This window comes from Desmodus rotundus, chromosome 10, assembly GCF_022682495.2.
Source record: "Desmodus rotundus isolate HL8 chromosome 10, HLdesRot8A.1, whole genome shotgun sequence".
NCBI classification, from domain to species: domain Eukaryota; kingdom Metazoa; phylum Chordata; class Mammalia; order Chiroptera; family Phyllostomidae; genus Desmodus; species Desmodus rotundus.
Genome location: NC_071396.1, coordinates 104,156,566 through 104,174,067, shown reverse-complemented (window position 1 = coordinate 104,174,067; position 17,502 = coordinate 104,156,566). Strand labels below are relative to the sequence as shown.

Genomic DNA, 17,502 nt, shown 5'->3' with positions numbered 1-17,502 from the left:
GATGGTGTTAACTGTACAATTTATATAACAAGTATTAATTTGAGATAAAAGTTAAAGGGCCATCTTTTAAATGCCATTTAGCACAGAATTATGTGGTCGTTTCCTATGGTAAATTATGGCTTTTTGCATGCTTGTCTAACTCAAGTTTTCATAATATCTTCACATTCCCACATTTGGCAAATAATTATGTACTTGTAGAATTTCTTAGGAGATCATAATGTGGCCAGAAGAATATTATTAAGAGAATAACATGACCTTATAGTGGTTTCATAATTAGCCATGTTGAAGAAACCCAAAATAAGTATTACTTGAAAGCTTTGTCATCTTAGGATTATTTAACTATGCACATGTTCACATTTAAAAAGAAGAGTTGACCTCTTTCCCCAAAATGCTTTCATTAATGGCTTCAGAACCTTGATCCTGCAAGCTGTCCTATTAAAACTTTTACCCATCAACCCTACTTTTTAATTAACTGAACTACAGACTTCATTTAGATTTCCCTGGTTTCCCACTAATGTCTGTCCCCCATTCCAGGATTCAATTCGGGATCCCTCCTTGTGTTTAATCGCCGTGTTCTCTGTAGCCTCCTTTGCTCTGGGACAGTTCCCTGAGCTTCCCTTGTTTTCCCTGGTATTGATTGACACTCGGAAGAGCCCTGGAGAGCTGTTTTGTGGAAGGCCCGTCGTGTGTGTTTGCGTGAGGTTTTCTCGGGATGATTTCAAGTGGCTTTTAGAGCAAGTGCAGACAAACATATGAGACCCTGCAGGGAAGGCTTTTGGGGATAACGTGATTGGCCAGTGGTCCTGAGGTGGAAGACGGTGTCTGAAGGGCAGATGTTTTCTCATTCCAGTGCCTAACGCATGTTTTCTTTGCAATAATCATGGTCTTTCCTGCATGTTTAGTAAGTGAAACATGTTTTTCGTCCCCCCCCCCCCCCTTACGCAGACAGGGCCTGGAAGGCTGACAGAATGTACTATTTTGCATTAATTTCACAATTCACAACTCTGCATGTTATGCGGTAGAACTTTTTGGCTTTTCATTTGCTTTGTTAATGTGGGGTTTTATTATAGTTATAAAACCACATATCTAGACAAAGGACTAGTAGATAGAATACGTAAAGAACTTTTAAAACAGCAGAGTACAAAAAGAAAATAATGGAATTAGAGCGTGGGTAAAAAAGACATGAAGATATTTCACCAAAGAACTTACAGAGATAGCAAAGGAGCACATAAAAAATGTTCAACACCATTAGCCATTAGAGAAATGCAAAGGAAAACTACAATATGATAGTGCTATAGACCAGTCAGAATAGCTCACCTAAGTAACTGTGACTCCAAGCGCTGGCGGGAATGTGGAAAAACTGGATTACTCAGGCCGTTGCACCCCTAGGCACTTCTCCTGGAGAAATGAGGACTAATGTTCGCACAGAAGCCCATGCATGAGTGTTTAGAGTAGATTTATTCATAATAGCCCCAAACTGGAAGCAACTCTGATGTCCTTTAGTGGGTGAATGGTTAAACAATTGTGTTCCATCTACACCAGGGACACTACTCAGCAATAAAGAGAACCACCGATGAATGCAGTAACCTGGCTGAATCTCCAGAGAGTTACGCTGAGTGAAGAAAGCCAATTTGAAAAGGTTACGCGTGCTCTAGTAGTCCATTAGTACAGTATTCGTGAAGTGCCCAGATTCAAACTGGTGGTATAATATCTGTGATGACTGATAATTAAAAAATATAAAAATTCCACATATAAAGTATGGAAAATACATACTCTTTACTATAAGTAAATGTAATTCTGTCTAGTAAGTTAATTTTCTCCGAATGCTTTTCTTGGTTGGTTTTTTAACTTTGAATCTGTAGTCAGTTTTCAGCCCGGAATTAACACTGGAGCTACATCTGAGTCTGCCACTCTTCTCCCACTAACTTGTGATGTCTGATGGGTGGCTTATTGTAAAACATCTTCCGACCCTCATATAAATTATTAATTAAACGAAAAAGAATCTTCCCCTTTCAGCACTAAATCAAGCCCGGATTTACAGCACTCGCTGAGCTCTGTGGCACAGATACTGCCACCACGACCAACCGCAAAGGTCCCAATGCAGTCCCCGAGCCTGGGGTTGGGAGCGGCGGGCATCCGGCCCCATCCAGATGCAATGGCTGTGATGGACCGCACGGGCCCTGACAGCAGTGACATTTAATAAAGCGATTAGGAGGAGGTGGTATACTTGGAGCATTTATTACTTTATTTTAAATATGGTTTATTTCATCGTAAGTTCACATAATTTTTAAATAACGGCTGCATTTTACAACTGGTTCTCAGAATTCCCGAAAATCGGGCAGTTGGCTTTTCCAGGCTGTCAGGCCATCACTCCGGCACGTTACTGTCCCTAACACAGAACCGCAAGGCAAGAGGTTTGGAACGTCTGAAATAATGAAACCATGACAAAGGTAAAAATAAGACGTACATAACAGAAAGTCGTTTAGTTGCCTTTCTGGAAGGCAGTTTAACGATACATACCAACATACAAGGTTACCAATTCTTTGGCCAACCCATTTCACTTTCACTCGCTCATTAACTAAATAACGTTATTGAGAACCTGTTACATGCCAGGAACGTCTAAGAATTGATTTTATAAGCATATGAAGTTGTATAAGGGAGGGGACTTGCCACAATGTTTTTATGGAAACAAAAAATTAAACACAACTATTTATCAGTAAGGGATTGGTTAAGTGAATGGTGGTTCATTGATATAATGGAATATAATGTAAACATAAGAATGGAGCTGTAGATCAGTGTTTACTGTAATGGAAATACATCCGTGGTACATTAAAAGAGCAAAACCAGCAGGTTTTAAAAGTATATGTAGTGTGATTACGTTTTGTAAAAAACAGATACTGTGTATCTTTAAACATGCCCACAAATATGTGGAGAGAGTCTGGAAGGATATGCACAAGTTATTAATAGAGGTAAACCTTTCTATTGCGAATGAATGGGTTTATACTGAACATGTGTTACCTCCAAGACTAGAGATAACAACAAAGCTCTATCAACCTTGGCCAGTGGGGCTCAGTTATTTGGCCCATCGTCCTGTGACCAAAAGGTTGTGGGTTTGATCCCTGGTCCGGGCGCACACTGGAGGAAACCAATTGATGCTTCCCTCTCTGTCGATGTTTCTCTCTCTCCCTTCCTCTCTCTCTAGAAGCAGTGGGAAAATGTCCTTGGGTAAAAAAAAAAAAAAAAAAAGAGTAAAACTCTTTCAATTAAAAATTGCTGTGAAAAATTCTTTCACCTCATAGATTAAACGTGTTCTGGAAAAAGGGCTTTAGACTGGGAATTGAAAGTCTTGTTTTGAGTTCATAATAACATTTTTTTCTACTTGGGTATCTATTTTGAAAATTTCCATAATAAAAGTAAACATTTTAAAAATGCCGGGTTTGAATTTTATCCTCATTTCTCTCCATGTGACTTAGATTGAGATAATTTCCCACCGTGAGCTTTATTTTCCCTGCCTAAGGGACAGGACAGACCGTTTAATCTATGCTTCCCACGCACTGGTGGCTCTGAACCAGTTCCTAACGCGCCCTGTTGTTCGGGTTCTCCATGTGGGGGAAGTATGGTGGTGATGGCAATGAGGCTGTGGTAGTACGTCCCTCAGAGAGTTGTATTAAGTGAATTAAAATACATAACTGGTATTTAACAAGTCTTTATTACAACTCTTACCTGCCAAATGGGAAGATGGTGATGATGATAATGATGGTGATAAGGAGAATTATGCTAAAATAAGCCTTGAAGGTTTGTTGCGGGATTACACTACATACCTGACACCTGGTAAGGGTTTATCAGATGTCAGGTGCATCCCCGCTGGAAGCGCTACAACAGAAGCAGGGCCTGAGGAAGCTCTCTTCACAGCCAGCGTTATTTATCTTAGGTCACATCTAGAAAGTAGGTAACGGAAAGTTGAATGCAAGACTCTTGATTTTTTGAGTCATTGAAGAAAACACCCTTTCTCTGTTCAATTGTCCAATATATTTTCCTATTTTAAAATCTAGACTGTCATATTAAACAACAGAAATATCTCTATTTTATTTCAAAAGATCTGTTGGATCACTGTAATTCTTTATTGTTCCATTACCTCAAAACAATTGGCACCGCCTTCCTTGATAGTCTCTGTAAATGGAGGCGATACAGTTTTGCTATTTTAAATAATTTAAAGTGACACGTTCCCTCCCACCGCTCCATTTGTGTATTATATTATATTACTCTGTGTGCGTGGCTATCAGGTGCCACCACACTGCCTGATCCTTTAATACAGAGCCATTAAACATGTAAGGAGCAGACACGATACATATATATTAATGACACATTTTAATTTAACACACAACAGCAGGGGAAGGCTGAGTGACAGATCGTATTTGGCCACAAATAAGGGAAGAACTCACTGCTTAGGAGTGTTCAAGTCGCAGGCGAGCCGCAAAAGGTTTCCCTTCCTTCCCTGACAGAGCAAATTTATCTCCTTAAAAGTCACCTTTATGCGTCCTACTCGTCATCAGGAAGGCTGCGTTCTCTATTTCAATTTTATGTGGACAAGGCATTAATTTTACGTGAGAGACGTTGTTCTGTGCTGGAATTAAATGAGGCCATTATTGGTGTGAGTGGTAAAGGTGGGGGAATTCGGGCTCGTGGTTGGTTTTAATGAGAAAAGTGCAACGTGAATATGGTCCCCTTGACTTTCTTGGCACTGAAAGCAAAATATAAATGGGGCAATGGACTCGAAAGCCATCAGGAGCCTCTCTCAGTACCTGGCATCAGGTGTACAGCTGGTATCATCAGCAAGGGCATGTGGTTCAAGAACATATCGGTTCTTTCTCAGTGGAGAGATTGATGTGACCCCTTAGGACTGATTATAGACAGAGGAACCCAAAGAGCATCAACTTCTGCTATCGAGAAAGAGACCTTAGAGGTCACCTCGTTTAAACCAGAGTTTAATCCTTTCAGCAATAATGTCTATCCATTTCTAAAATATATCCAGAAAGAGAGATTTAGCCACTCTTCCAGATATATAAATGTCCTCAAATTGGCAGGAAAGAGAGAGAGCTGGTCATTAGAACAGGATGCATATTTAAAACAACCTTAACTCGTTCCAAATCGGAGAGAAAATAAATGAGGTTTTGCTCCAGTAAGACCAAGAGCAATTTTGCTCTATTCAGGGCAAGTTCAGGTGACGGTGGAGGAGCGCCAGCTGATTGTAATTAAACACTGCCCGGTTCTCATTCCTGCAGCTGCCGTGCTTCCTGCAAGGGAGTTTGTACAATTTTCACTTCCTCACTTCCTGTTTACTCTGCAGCCTACTGACAGCCGGCGTTGCCGTCTCTAATCAAGTGAAATGGCTTTTGAAAGTTACTTCAACGTGTTCGTCCGTGAACACCTTTCAGTCCTATGTTGTTTGACCTCGCTGTTGCATTTGAGAGAGGAGGAAGGTTCTTGTAAGTCTGCTGAAATACACGGTCTCCTATTGTTCCCTGAAACGGTGTGATAGGGTGAGGGCCGCGCTTTCTGTGGCTTGCTCTCTAAATCAGGGGAGGTCGGGGTGTCCTAAACACAGCTCTAGTTTTTCTGTTTTTGTTTGATATTTAATGAACATTAGGCCAAAAACTGTGGTCTGTGCTTTACATACATTATCTGATTTAATGCCCTGCAATATGAATAGGAGGGACGTAGCTTCACCTTCGTTTTATAGATGAGAAAACTGAAATTCATAGTGGTTAGTACTTGCCCGGGCTCATGTAGCTAGTAAGTAGTAGAGCCTGATTTAAACCAGCCTTGAGTCCTGGTCAGGTGTAGAGTAACAGAGTAACTCTCAATGCTCACAGTAACGTGTGCCCTGCTGTGTGAGTATACGTTACTGTGGCAGGAATGAAATACAAATTGGGGTGTTAGAATATTACCGGCAAGAGCGGAATGGGAGTGAAACAACAGGCTCCCGTGTATGCAAGTTTGCACAATAAAATGACTTCAGACTGGCCATGCAGGGAGCAACTACAGTCACGACGTGAAACTTCTCTTCCCAAAGGGAATTGTTGGTTTAGCTCATTACATTTAATAATGACTAATTAAATGTCTGTTTACCCCGTAGGTCATGGACTTTGGTCACCTTTTCCACTGCGGTATCCTCAACCCACAATGCAAAGGCAGTTAATGAATATTTACTGAATGCTACAAACGCCTCTTCTCTTGAGACTCTCTGACATCAGTGAAACTGCACTTTCCGTGTTTTCCTCCCAAATCACTGGCCGCTCCTCACCACTCTGTGTGTCGTATGTTCCCTTTGACCTCCAGGGGTTTGCCAAGAGTCTACCCCTAACTGGCATGTCGATCTACCATGGTTACGCTTCAGGGGTTATGAACTCCACCCAATGGCATTAGCTGTCCTATACCTGTTGCTTTTAAAATCTCGAGGTCAGTTTGAATTTCTCTGCTGAGTGTCATAACTCTGTGTCCGTAATAAATCTAAGGGGGAACACACTAAGCCCCCATATTCAAATAGTTGTGTGTCTCTGTCAGTACATATAATTATTGCAAAGGGAAAATCCAGAGCTTCCACTGGATTCTTAGAAGTGTGGAACTCTGCATTCTTCCTAGGATAAAACTCGTTCCCGTGAGCGTGAGCCCAGTACTCGGGGCAGATACTTGTGCAGACTTAACAAATGCTGGCCTTCGCAAGATATCTCATCTCAGGCTCGTGCGCCTCGGGGTGATGACACAGTTACTTGGTTCACACATAAGGCAGCTTGCTTTGCTGTATCATTCATCATAGGCTAGCACTCACTTCTGCTTTTAGGAGTGGCTTTGCTTTCTGGGGCTCTTCTCTTACACTGAAATGAACGGGGGCAAGGACAAACATTTCCCAGGATACAAAAAAGGGAAAAGCTTATAGAAAGAATAAGCAACTGTATCCAGTGGTGGAGAAACAAGAAAAAACATGAGAAAAGGAAAACGGTAGTTGGGGGGTTTAGTAATCAGTAACTTAGTAAAGCATGTCAGAGGGACTGTGAGAGAGGGAGACAGACTGCCAGGTGACACAAACGGAGTAGATAGTGAAGCGGGTGTGAGGAAGGGCAGCTGAGAGGGGTTTGGACAGAAAAACGAGGCATATTTAAGCCAAGCTGTGCTCAGTTTCAGATTTATGAGGGTGTCAGAAAGGGCAGCAATGAATTCCTGACCATGGAGCCCAATCTGAGAGATGAAGGACTTGAAGGATGAATATGGAGAAAGGGGTTAGAGTTCTTGCTGGACAAGGTCAAGTTCAGAGCAGTAAGGTGGGAGGGGGGTGAGAGCAGAAAGCAGTTAAAGGTGATCCCCAGTCAGAACTTGTGTTTGGTGCTTGCTTTGGCGATGCCGGGGTGGTTGAGGTGTGTTTATTTTCATGGGCCGTGGAGGAGGATGGCGGCGAAATGCGTGAGAGACTGGAACGGTGTGTGCGGTAATTTTAACACGTCTGCACATTCTTTGATATTTCCCCCTAAGAGTTGTACTCTAATACACTTGCCCTCAAACAAAGGCCGGCCTTAGTGATTGGCCTCTAACAAATAAAGTCAGTGGAAGGGATGCTCTGCAGCTTCTGAGACGAGGCCACAAAAGGCAAATACACCTTCTGTCTGGCTCCCTTGCGGGGTTCTGGCCTTTGGAACCCAGCCCTGTGCTTTGCGGAAGAGGCCTGCTTGGAGAGGCACCGAGGTATGTGGCCTTCAGCCCAGGCTGAGCCCCCAGCCAGAGTCCAGCACCACCTTGTCAGCCCTGGTGGTGAGCCCTCTGGGAAGCAGATCCTCAGGCCCCTGGTCGAACTACCCCAGCTGATGCCACATGGAGCAGGGAGGAGCCTTCCCTGCCAAGCTCCGTTCACTCTGCAGACGTGTGAGGAAAATGCGTGATTACGGTTGTTTGAAGCCACCAGCTCTGGGTGGTTGGTATGCAGCAACAGGATACTGGAATAGAGTTTCAGCAAGGTAATCAACAGAGATGCTTCTGTATGCCAGTGTGGTCCCTTCAAAGAGCTAAAATGTTGGACTCGGCTTGATCTGTGTTCAAATCTCTGACCACCTTTTTGACTTGGATCAGGCTACTTAACATTTCTGAGTTTCATGTTTTCCTTGTCTCTGAAGGGGAAATGATACAGACCTTGAGGATTATTGTGTGACTTGGAAATAATTGGCTGTTATGTAGTAGTCATTCAAAAACTGGTAGCTATCCTTTTTATTGTGAGGGAAGCTTGGGTTTTGCCTCAGGTTCTGTTGCTAAGTAACTGTGGCTTTGGGCAAGTTCTGTAACATCTCTGAATCCTGCACCCTTCTTGTGTCAGCGGAGGACGAAGCCTGCCTTGCGGGGTGTTACAGATGAGAAACAGCATAATGGCTGGCACCTGGTGTGCACTCAGTAAATAGTAGATACAGTTATAAATATGATAATCAGTACGATGGCCCTGGACTTATTATAACCATTGGCAGGAGTAGGGCAGACTAGAAAATTCTGAGGTAAGCCTTTGAGGCCGTTGGAAGAAAGTTCTAGTAGAAGATGGCCATGAAGTTTTGGAAAGGATGATGCTAGTAATTGGTACAAGTTTCGAAAGAAGAAACTTTTGAATGATGAGTAAAGACTTAGAAAAAGGATTTTGAGCAGCCCCTTTCTTCTACTAGTACTGAGAATAGGAGGAAATAGGCTAAGGAGATTAGGAAAGTGATGAATTTCTAAATACTAGAAAAGGCCACATAACTCCAACATAATGTGAAATTATGAGAGAACAAGGAAGGTCAAGAGACCAAAAGGAAAGGGACGAGATCGATGAGCAGGATTCGCTTTGGGAGTTTCGTGGAGAAGAGGGAGAACCACTCCGTACTCCCACGAGAAGTCACGGTCATAGCTCGGTCCTCTGCTCTAACATAACTACCCACGGGGGCTTGCGCAGGCTTGCGGCCATCCACTGGTCCTTCTCCTTGGGGCTGAATCTTTCTTGACTTCCTCAGACAGAAAACCTATTCTTTTGTTAAAAGGCTGTCAATCAGTAGTTTACTAGCTCTCAATGTTGGGGAACCCTCACCCCAAATTCTTCCCATATCTACCAACTTCAGTTTCTTTTACAAGCATCTTGGTCTTCAAGCGTTTCCCTTACCATATTCGATAGTCACCAGACATCTCTTTTGTCCTGGACATAAAGACAAGGTATATTCAACAGTTCCTAAGAAAGTTAACGTGTCAGCCTCTGAAAATGTTTAAAAAATTGTTTTATCTATCTGACTGGTATGTGTGCACCTGTCGTATACACCTTTCTATAAAATCATCCATTCGCCTCATACTTACAGAGTATCTGATATGTACTGGATACTGGGTAGACTTCTTATCCCCCTGGAGCTTGTGAAATATGTGGTGGGGCTGGGAGGGAGGGCAGCGATGAGGAGGGAGACAATACGCAAATAAACACGTCCCACTAGAAAGAACATCTGTGACATGCAGTATATCTTGACCAGCTACAAGCCCGAACTCTTAGCGGCCCGAGAGGCTGCAGGCAGGTGTTGCGTATGTTAAGACAGGAGAAAGAGCAATTAGCCTGGACACCTGACCGTCTGCCTGCCTGCCCACGTGTGCACTCAGATTCACTGGAGCTCAGGCAGGTCCCGCTTCCCTGGCTCAGTCTTGGCCTATCCACTAGCAACCACACAGACCCTGCTGGAGTTCTGCTCTCTCCATTCCCCTTTCCACCCCTCCGGGGGCTGGGCTTCAGTGGGCCACCATGGGGTCCGTGCAAGCCTCCGAGAGAGCACCGAGAAGATGGTCCCTGAAGGCTGCCCTCGAGAGCAGTGCTACCCCAGGCACCACCCGCAGTGAGACCAGGGGCTTGTGCCCTGCATCTGCTATAAAGAAAAGCTCGCTATGGAGACGATGTCAGCTGTTCTCGGTGATGCACTCGATTGACATTCTAGCGTTGGCTCCTGTCTGGTCGCAGACTGGGAGCAGATGTTTGTGCGCGGTGCCGATGTGTGGGCCACACCCTGAGGGGCACTGCTGTGCAGGGTGGACTGCACTTTGGGGCTCCCTGTGGCTGCATGCGGCCTGCAGATTTGTTTCCATTGTTAACATTTTGCAATGGAAAGACTTCTCATAAAATTTCACATTTCCAACGGCTCTTAATCACACCTTTGTTTTGTGTCCCTTTAACATCTGACACCTGTGGCTCCACATTCCTACATGGCAAGTCAGGTGGAGCTGAGAAGTGACTCTCCTTTTTATGTAGGGCATGGACCCCCAAGGAAACCAAGGGATGCTGTTGATCTGTTTTTTTTATGTGGCCTGCTGGCCCTTAGAGGCATTTGAATCCATAACCTCTAAGAATCGTGAGGGTCACTGAAAGCAAGCGTGATTGTATCTCAAACCCCAGTTGGGTTGGATGTGCTTAAGAACCCTCCTCCCCTTCTTCCTTTATCCTTCCATCCATTCAAGGGGTCTTCCCTCATATCCTCTCCACACTCAAAAACACACTCAAAACTCATTGCACTGAGCCTGCTTAGTAACCAGATCGGAAGAGGAGGGTGAGGACAGGTGAATATGCGTACGCTCTGTCATGACAGCAAAGTCACAGCTCCAACCTGTCATGCACTGGTGCCCCAGGAACCTGGGGAGCCGTTAGATCTGTAGACCTGAGCACCAGGCAGTGAGGGATAGGAGGGCGTCTCAGTCCGCCAGCCCTGCTCACAGTGGCTCACTGCTTAGAGTTGAATTACTGTTGACCTTCCGCAGAGAGGAGGTTGTATCAAAGCACCGCTTTACAAGGGGCCTGTCGGCTTCCTAATGGTTCAGCGATTCCCTGCTGCTTCTCACCCTTACAAAGCTTACCAGGTGGCGGTGGGTCTCTAGTTTCAGTCCCACCGCTGGATGCTGATTTTCATGGCTGTAAAGCCTTCACTCTATTTTCCTGTGCCGCGTGGGGTAGAGTAATTGAAACTGAAAATTATAAGTGAATATTTGTGGTGCATAAGACTTGATTTTAGAAGCCTTCATTTAGCTGGACTTCAGAAAAGTTCTGGGAAATGACTGAAGTTCTAAGTCCCATGTGCTGTGAAGTTGTAAGTCAAAATGGGCAAATGCTTATGATTAGCCCTTTACTTGGAGTTTTTTGAGTCTTGTTTGCATTTTCTTTGTTTTTATTTATTTGTTTGCTATAAAATATGGTAAGATTTTATGGCTCCTGACTGAGAGGAATGGGAGAGGAACTGGGTGCTGGGATCATCTTTTCCTCAGTCTGAAGGCAACTGGATTTAGAGTTTTAAGCAAAGGCATGGTGGGTGGGAGAATGCAAAAAAAAAAAAAAATGCAGTTTATAGGCTCCACTCAAGCAGGAACCCTACCTGGAGGCAGCTTGGTGGAGAATGCGGAGTCGTGCGCACGAAAGACTTAAAAAATTCCATTACGATCTAGATCACACACTTTGGGGAGTGTGAGTGTATAAATGAAGGAGGAAGCATTTTCCCTAAATGTAAAATACTCCACAGAAAGCAGGATAAAGGAATGGCGAAGGACCACGATGAAGGAGTAACCCAAGGTGAGCATTATCAAGTACAGGGAGGAGGCTTCAACAGAGGAGCCAGGTGCCATCGCTGTCAGCACGACTGCGTTTTATGGGCACGAAGGTCGTTTAGTATTTCTTTGCCTCACTCACTGTCCTCAGTGTAATTGATTGTGCAAAGGTTATATTTATTGCTTATTTGGCTCATCTAATAAAAAGGACAGACAGTACCTGATGAGCTCCAGCCCTTAATTGTTCTTTCGTGAGTCCTGCCTTTCTCTGCATCCACGCCCTCTGCAATGTGACTGCAGCTGCACCCAGCGCTCAGATGCCTCCACTCGGACGCTGGGTTGGCCCGGTCACATGACTTGGTCAGTAGAATGCCGAGGGAGTGACAGTGCCTGAACCAGATCTTTAAAGCCTAGACCTCAGGGTACCTGGTGTGCTCCAGACCTCGCGGGACCCTGCTGAGTAAGCCTGTCTGCCCCGACCAAGCTCCCAGAAGAGCTGAAGAGTCTAGCCAAGATCAGAAGATGTTCCTAGCTGGCTCAAAGTTGACTACAAGTGCTTGAATAAGAGTCACTGAACCCAGCTGGGGCCATAACTATCCAGTTGACGTTAGTTGTTATTGTCATAAGTTTGTGTTGCTTGTTACACAGCATGGTTGTGGTCATAGACAATTGCTACAGAGGAGTGTGTTAGTCAGATTTGGTTGCAGTAAAGCTGTGGAACAACCAACTTCCAACTCTGTGGTTTATAGTATTTATTTTTCTTCTTTATTTCCCTCATAGATTTGAGGTTGCCTGCTTCAGGCTGAGGGTTGGGTTTAGGTCTGTTCCATGTGTCTGTCATTCTGGGATCCAGGGACACGCAGGACATGGTTTTCTCATGACAGAAGGCAGAAACATAAGAGTCAAGCTAAGTTATGTAAGCAAATTTAGTCTTTGTTCACATCATGCCCACTCATCCTATTGGGTAAAGGATGTCATGTGGCCGAGCCTGAAGTCAGTGTAACAACATACCATTTAACGACACTGCTATAGGCCCCGCAGAGTCACATGACAAAGGGGATGATATGTCCCTATTAGAGAAAAGAAATGAGGAATTGGGAACAATAATTCACCACAGGGAAAACTACTCAGAAGGCAGAATGGGGAAACTTTTCTGAAACACTGATGAAATTCATTAATGCGATAAAGAATTTGCCCCAGAAAAAGCCAAAACAGTCTATCAAAGACCTGTAGCAATTACTATGCTGGTATGAATGTGGAATCTCTTTTATCTTGAAACACGCTATTTGGAATAGGAATGGGCTGAAAATGTCCTCACTCCTTTTGCTGAACCCGTCTATCAGTTCTCTTTATGTTTCCTGCATTTGGGTATTATGCACTTATTTCTCCTCTTGGCTTTCTAGTCCTCTTTCTTCTCTTGGTTTTGTAACGTTACCACTTTTTAATGAGGTTTCCAGTATTGTTAAAATATGGGAAACTATCTTTCTTCTAGTAAGAAATGGTGGAGTAAGGAAATAGCCGTATATGTGAGTGCAGGCTAATACGCACTCTAATTACAAAATGTCTCGTTAATTTGAACTGCAAAACGAGTTGACACAATTAAACCAGAGAATAAATATACTTTATTCTAGAAATGCAGGATTCTACCATTCCCATAACAGGGCACAACAGAAAAGTCCTCTAGACACTTCATCATATATGGTAGGTTGCATTCCTCTCTCTCTAAGAGTCTTAGCGTGTAGCCATCGCTTTTTGGGGTCGACTGTTAACATTGTTTCTTTCATTGCTTGAACACTGCCACTGTATTATTTAGGAAGTATGACAGACACAAAATCAATCTTCTGTGTTAAAAATGAATATATGCCAGCACCTCACTATCAACAACTATTTATCAGAAAAATTGATTTGAAATAACATATTGAAAAAAAAAACTTTACATATTGTTGGCCAGTTTGCCCTTTAAAGGTGACCTCTGCCTATCTTCCTGTGTTGAATGTGTTGGGCCAAGTGCTTGGGAGAGAGTCGGAGCCCTCTCTAGAAATGCTTTCCACCTGCTCTATCTTGTGTGCATCAACCCCGCTCTTTTTCCTGCCACCTGAGCGTATGCACCTGAGCGTACATGATGCCAGGGACTAAGTTTCATTAGGTCAGTGTCAGAGAAGCAGTTAATGCCAAGGGAGTCGGGGTAAAAAAAGCAAGAGATACAGGTGAAAACCCAACAGAGGACAGGGGGCTGGCTCAGGGACCAGTGCGCCAGGAAGAGGGGGCAACAGAGACACAGCAGGCTTGAGTGCGGATGAGATAGCGTGCTGCCCTCAGAGCTGAAACACCTGCTGAGATACCGCTGCTCTCAGGTTCCGGCTTCGGCCTGTTCCTTCTTGGTCACTGACACACTTCTCTCTACTGCCCACGTGCTCTGCGCATGTCTGGCATATTAGTGCCAAGTAAAGGCAGTTTGGGCAATTCTGCCTTGAGATTCTGTTTCATCCAACCCTGCCTGAAAACAGTGTGAATGATGAAATGAGAAGAGAACTCACCAAGCGGGGAAAAGAGTAGTAGAAATAAATTCCATAGTAAATATTTTTGTGGACTCAAATAATTGCCAAAGCTGGAAAGGAACCTAGACACTGTACCGTCTAACATCTCATTTGATTGATGAAACTAGTGCCCGGAGAGAGAATGACTTACTCAAGGTCACATGAATGCCAGAGCCAATATTTGAACCCAGGCTTCTGGCCCTTGGGCTCGTACTCTGGATCCAGAACTTCCTTTCTGCCTGCACCTTTGAACCATTTAACAGTGATTTTTGTGCAAGAAGAAATCAGCGAAACGTCACAGTCACATTTTGTGGCATCTTCAGTGTGCCTATTCACCTCTTCATTTAATAATATTTAATAATGTCTATTTTAAGTTCCGTATATTATACAGTAAACACATAGGGCCAAGACTATTGTATTTTATGCATTCTCATCAAGAGTGATGTTGGAAGGGCCACGAATGGCCTGATGGAAGAGGATGATGAGTATGGGGGCTCCCAAATCACCGTGACCAGCTAAAAGAGAGAGGTAACCATGGACATGAATTCTTCTGTCTGACAGTCCCACAGGGAGCCACCTGCCCGGCAGGATGAACATAGAAAAACAACTACCATTTATGTTTTGTTTGGTCAAAGGATGATGGGTGATCGAGGTGCACCCTTTGTGTGGGTTGAGTACACCCTCCTCTTGTAGTTGAGCCTTGGTTGCTGTTGGCAGGTCAACGGTAGGGATTTTCCCAGGCGAGGGAGCTGTAAGGACTGGCTGTGACCACTGACCACCAACCTCTGCCCTCTGGAGGATCAGCTGTGCAGGGGCAGGGTGGTGGTGCCCCGATGTGGTCTGTAGCTGTCCACTGGATGCACTGGCCCTGGGGTTTCCCGGGTGGTGCAGGCCAAGGTCAGTCACCACCGGTGTTTTGCCTGGGGCACCCTTCCTGAGCTATAAAGCAATGTGAGATGGCTGCTACTCGTGCTGGGCTTGGAGATTCCCAGGTGAAGCCAAGCTGTGAATCTAATCTGGCTGCCTTTAAGGCTCACTGAATCTAGCTGTTGCTTGTTTGACAGGATTTAGGAGCCAAGATGAGCCATTGTTAAGGAGAAGTAGCTGGGGTGGGTCTGTAAGTTGGGTGGGGTAGAGCATCTGTGGATCTCCAAGGCGGGTCACACAGTGTTAGCCAGGTAGGTGGAGTATCAGATTTGGCACTAGCCTACCGGCTCTGTGGGGGGAGGGCTCAGCAAAGAGACAGTAGCCTCTGCTCGCCCAGATGCCAGACACTTCAGTCTCTCCCTGTGTGCCACTGGTGCCCTTCAAGCTGCCACCCCAGTGCTGGATCTCAGAGGGCATGAGTCTGAGTAGGTGAGTCTGTGTGTGGCTTCCCCAAGAGGAACTGCTTAGGGCTCCAGCAGCCTCCTCCACTGACTCAATCCCCAGTGGGCTTTGCAGTCAGAAGTTGTGGGGACTTATCTTCCTGGCCCTGGAATCCTGGGCAGGGGGGCCTGGTGTGGGTCTGGGACTCTTTGCTCCCAAGATATCCATCCCTCCCGAATTTTTATCCACGTGGGTAGGGGCCAGCCCATTCCATGTCTGTGTCCCTCCTACAAGTCTGGATGGATGTGGTTTATTCAATTCTGTAGTTGTCAGACTTCCATTCAACTTGATTTCTGATTTCCCCAGCTGATGGTTGTTCCATATTTTAGTTGTAGTTTTAATGTGTCTGTGTGAAGTGGTGAGCCATGTCTGCCTATGTCTCCATCTTGACCAGAAAGCTCCCTCTGAGGACTTTATATCCATGCATTCATTCCTTCATTTCTGTGAATTCATTGATTCATTCTTTCTTTCAGTACATTCAACTGTTATTTATTGAGTGCCTACTGTATACCAGGCCTGGTTCTATTTCTTTTTCATTTCTCACAATAATCTTAGGATGTAGGTATGCATGTTTTCCCCTCACTTGCAGTAAAGGAAACAGATTTAGAGTTTAAGAAAAGTGGCTTTAAGTCATGCAGTTATGCTGTGTGAAGGTCAGGATTTAAACCTACAGGCTGAGCATGTAACTCCTAGGTACACGGCTTCCCCTGCCACTGGAAAGTCTCTAGACAGGAAAAGCCTGATTACAGTTTGCTTAGCCAAGGCTAGTCTTGGGTGTAAATAGTTAGTAGTTACCTGTATCGTATAACTTATAATTCTTGGGAGAATCCCACATCCTAGATAGTTTCCACTTGATACCATAGTGCTTACATCCCACAAATAGAAATGCATTTTTTAAAAAAAAGATTATGACTGCCTGACTTTCAAGTGTAAATACAGCATCTATCCCCTGTCTAGACTTCTCACTAAACTTAAAGCTGCAGTTATAGAGGCTTTCTAGATGTTTACAGGCATCCCAAATTAAAAGTGTCTAAAACGAAACTTATGTAGTCATTTGGGAATGCAGATCAAAACCACAGTGAGGCAGATAGCCCTTCATAGCCACTGGGATGGCTAGAATAAACAGATAGTAAGTGTTGGCGAGGACATGGAGAAATTGGACCCTTGTACATCGTTGGTGGGAATGGAAAATGGTACGGCTACTTCGGGAAAGAGCATGGCATTTTCTCAAAAGATTGCATGTAGAGTTGTCATATAACCCAGTAATTCCACATATAGGCATATTCTCAAGAGAATTTAAAACATTTTCCCATACAAAAACTTGTACATGAATGTTCACAACGGCATTATTCACAATAGCCAAAAGGTGCAAACAACCCAAATGTTGACTGGAAGATAAAATGTGGCCCATCCATACGAGGGAAGGTCATTCAGCAGGAAGAAGGAATGGAGTACTAATGTGTTCTACAGCGTAGATGAACTTTGACAACGTGCTCAGTGAGAGAAGCCAGTTGCAAAAGGCCACATGTTGTATGATGCCATTAATGTAACATGTCCAGGATAGGCGACCTATGGCCGCAGAAGGTGGAGTGGCGGTTGAATAGGTGTGTGGAAATGAGGGCTGTAGGCTGATGACTACAGAATTTCTTTCAGGGGTGTTTAAAATGTTCTAAAATCGACTGTGGTGATGGTGGCACAACTCTGAGAATATGCTGAAAACCACTGAACCGGGCACTTGAAATGAGTGAGTTATATGGCATGGGAATTACGTCTCAGTGAAGCTGTTACATATATTTTTAAAAACAGCTTGTTCTGCCTATTCCCTAGTTCCAGGAGAATGGCGTCTCTCCTGTGTTCCTGCCTGTACCGTGTGCCCTTTGCAAGGGCCAGCTTTCTGATCGTATTTGTCCTCCTGCATTCAGCATCATGCCTGGCCCGTATTAGGTCCTCTTCACGACGTGAGTTGTTCTGTGGAGGATAGTAGCATTTTCCTCTGTGACAAGGGTAACCTGGACAGAATGAGTGGGCCCTG

General features: G+C 44.4%; 1 protein-coding gene across 2 annotated transcripts in view; it reads right to left on the bottom strand.

Annotated features, from left to right (window-relative positions):
• CDH20 (cadherin 20) overlaps positions 1-17,502 on the bottom strand; it is a 178,031-nt gene that overhangs the window by 74,078 nt on the left and 86,451 nt on the right. The gene's annotated exons all lie outside the window — the stretch shown is intronic.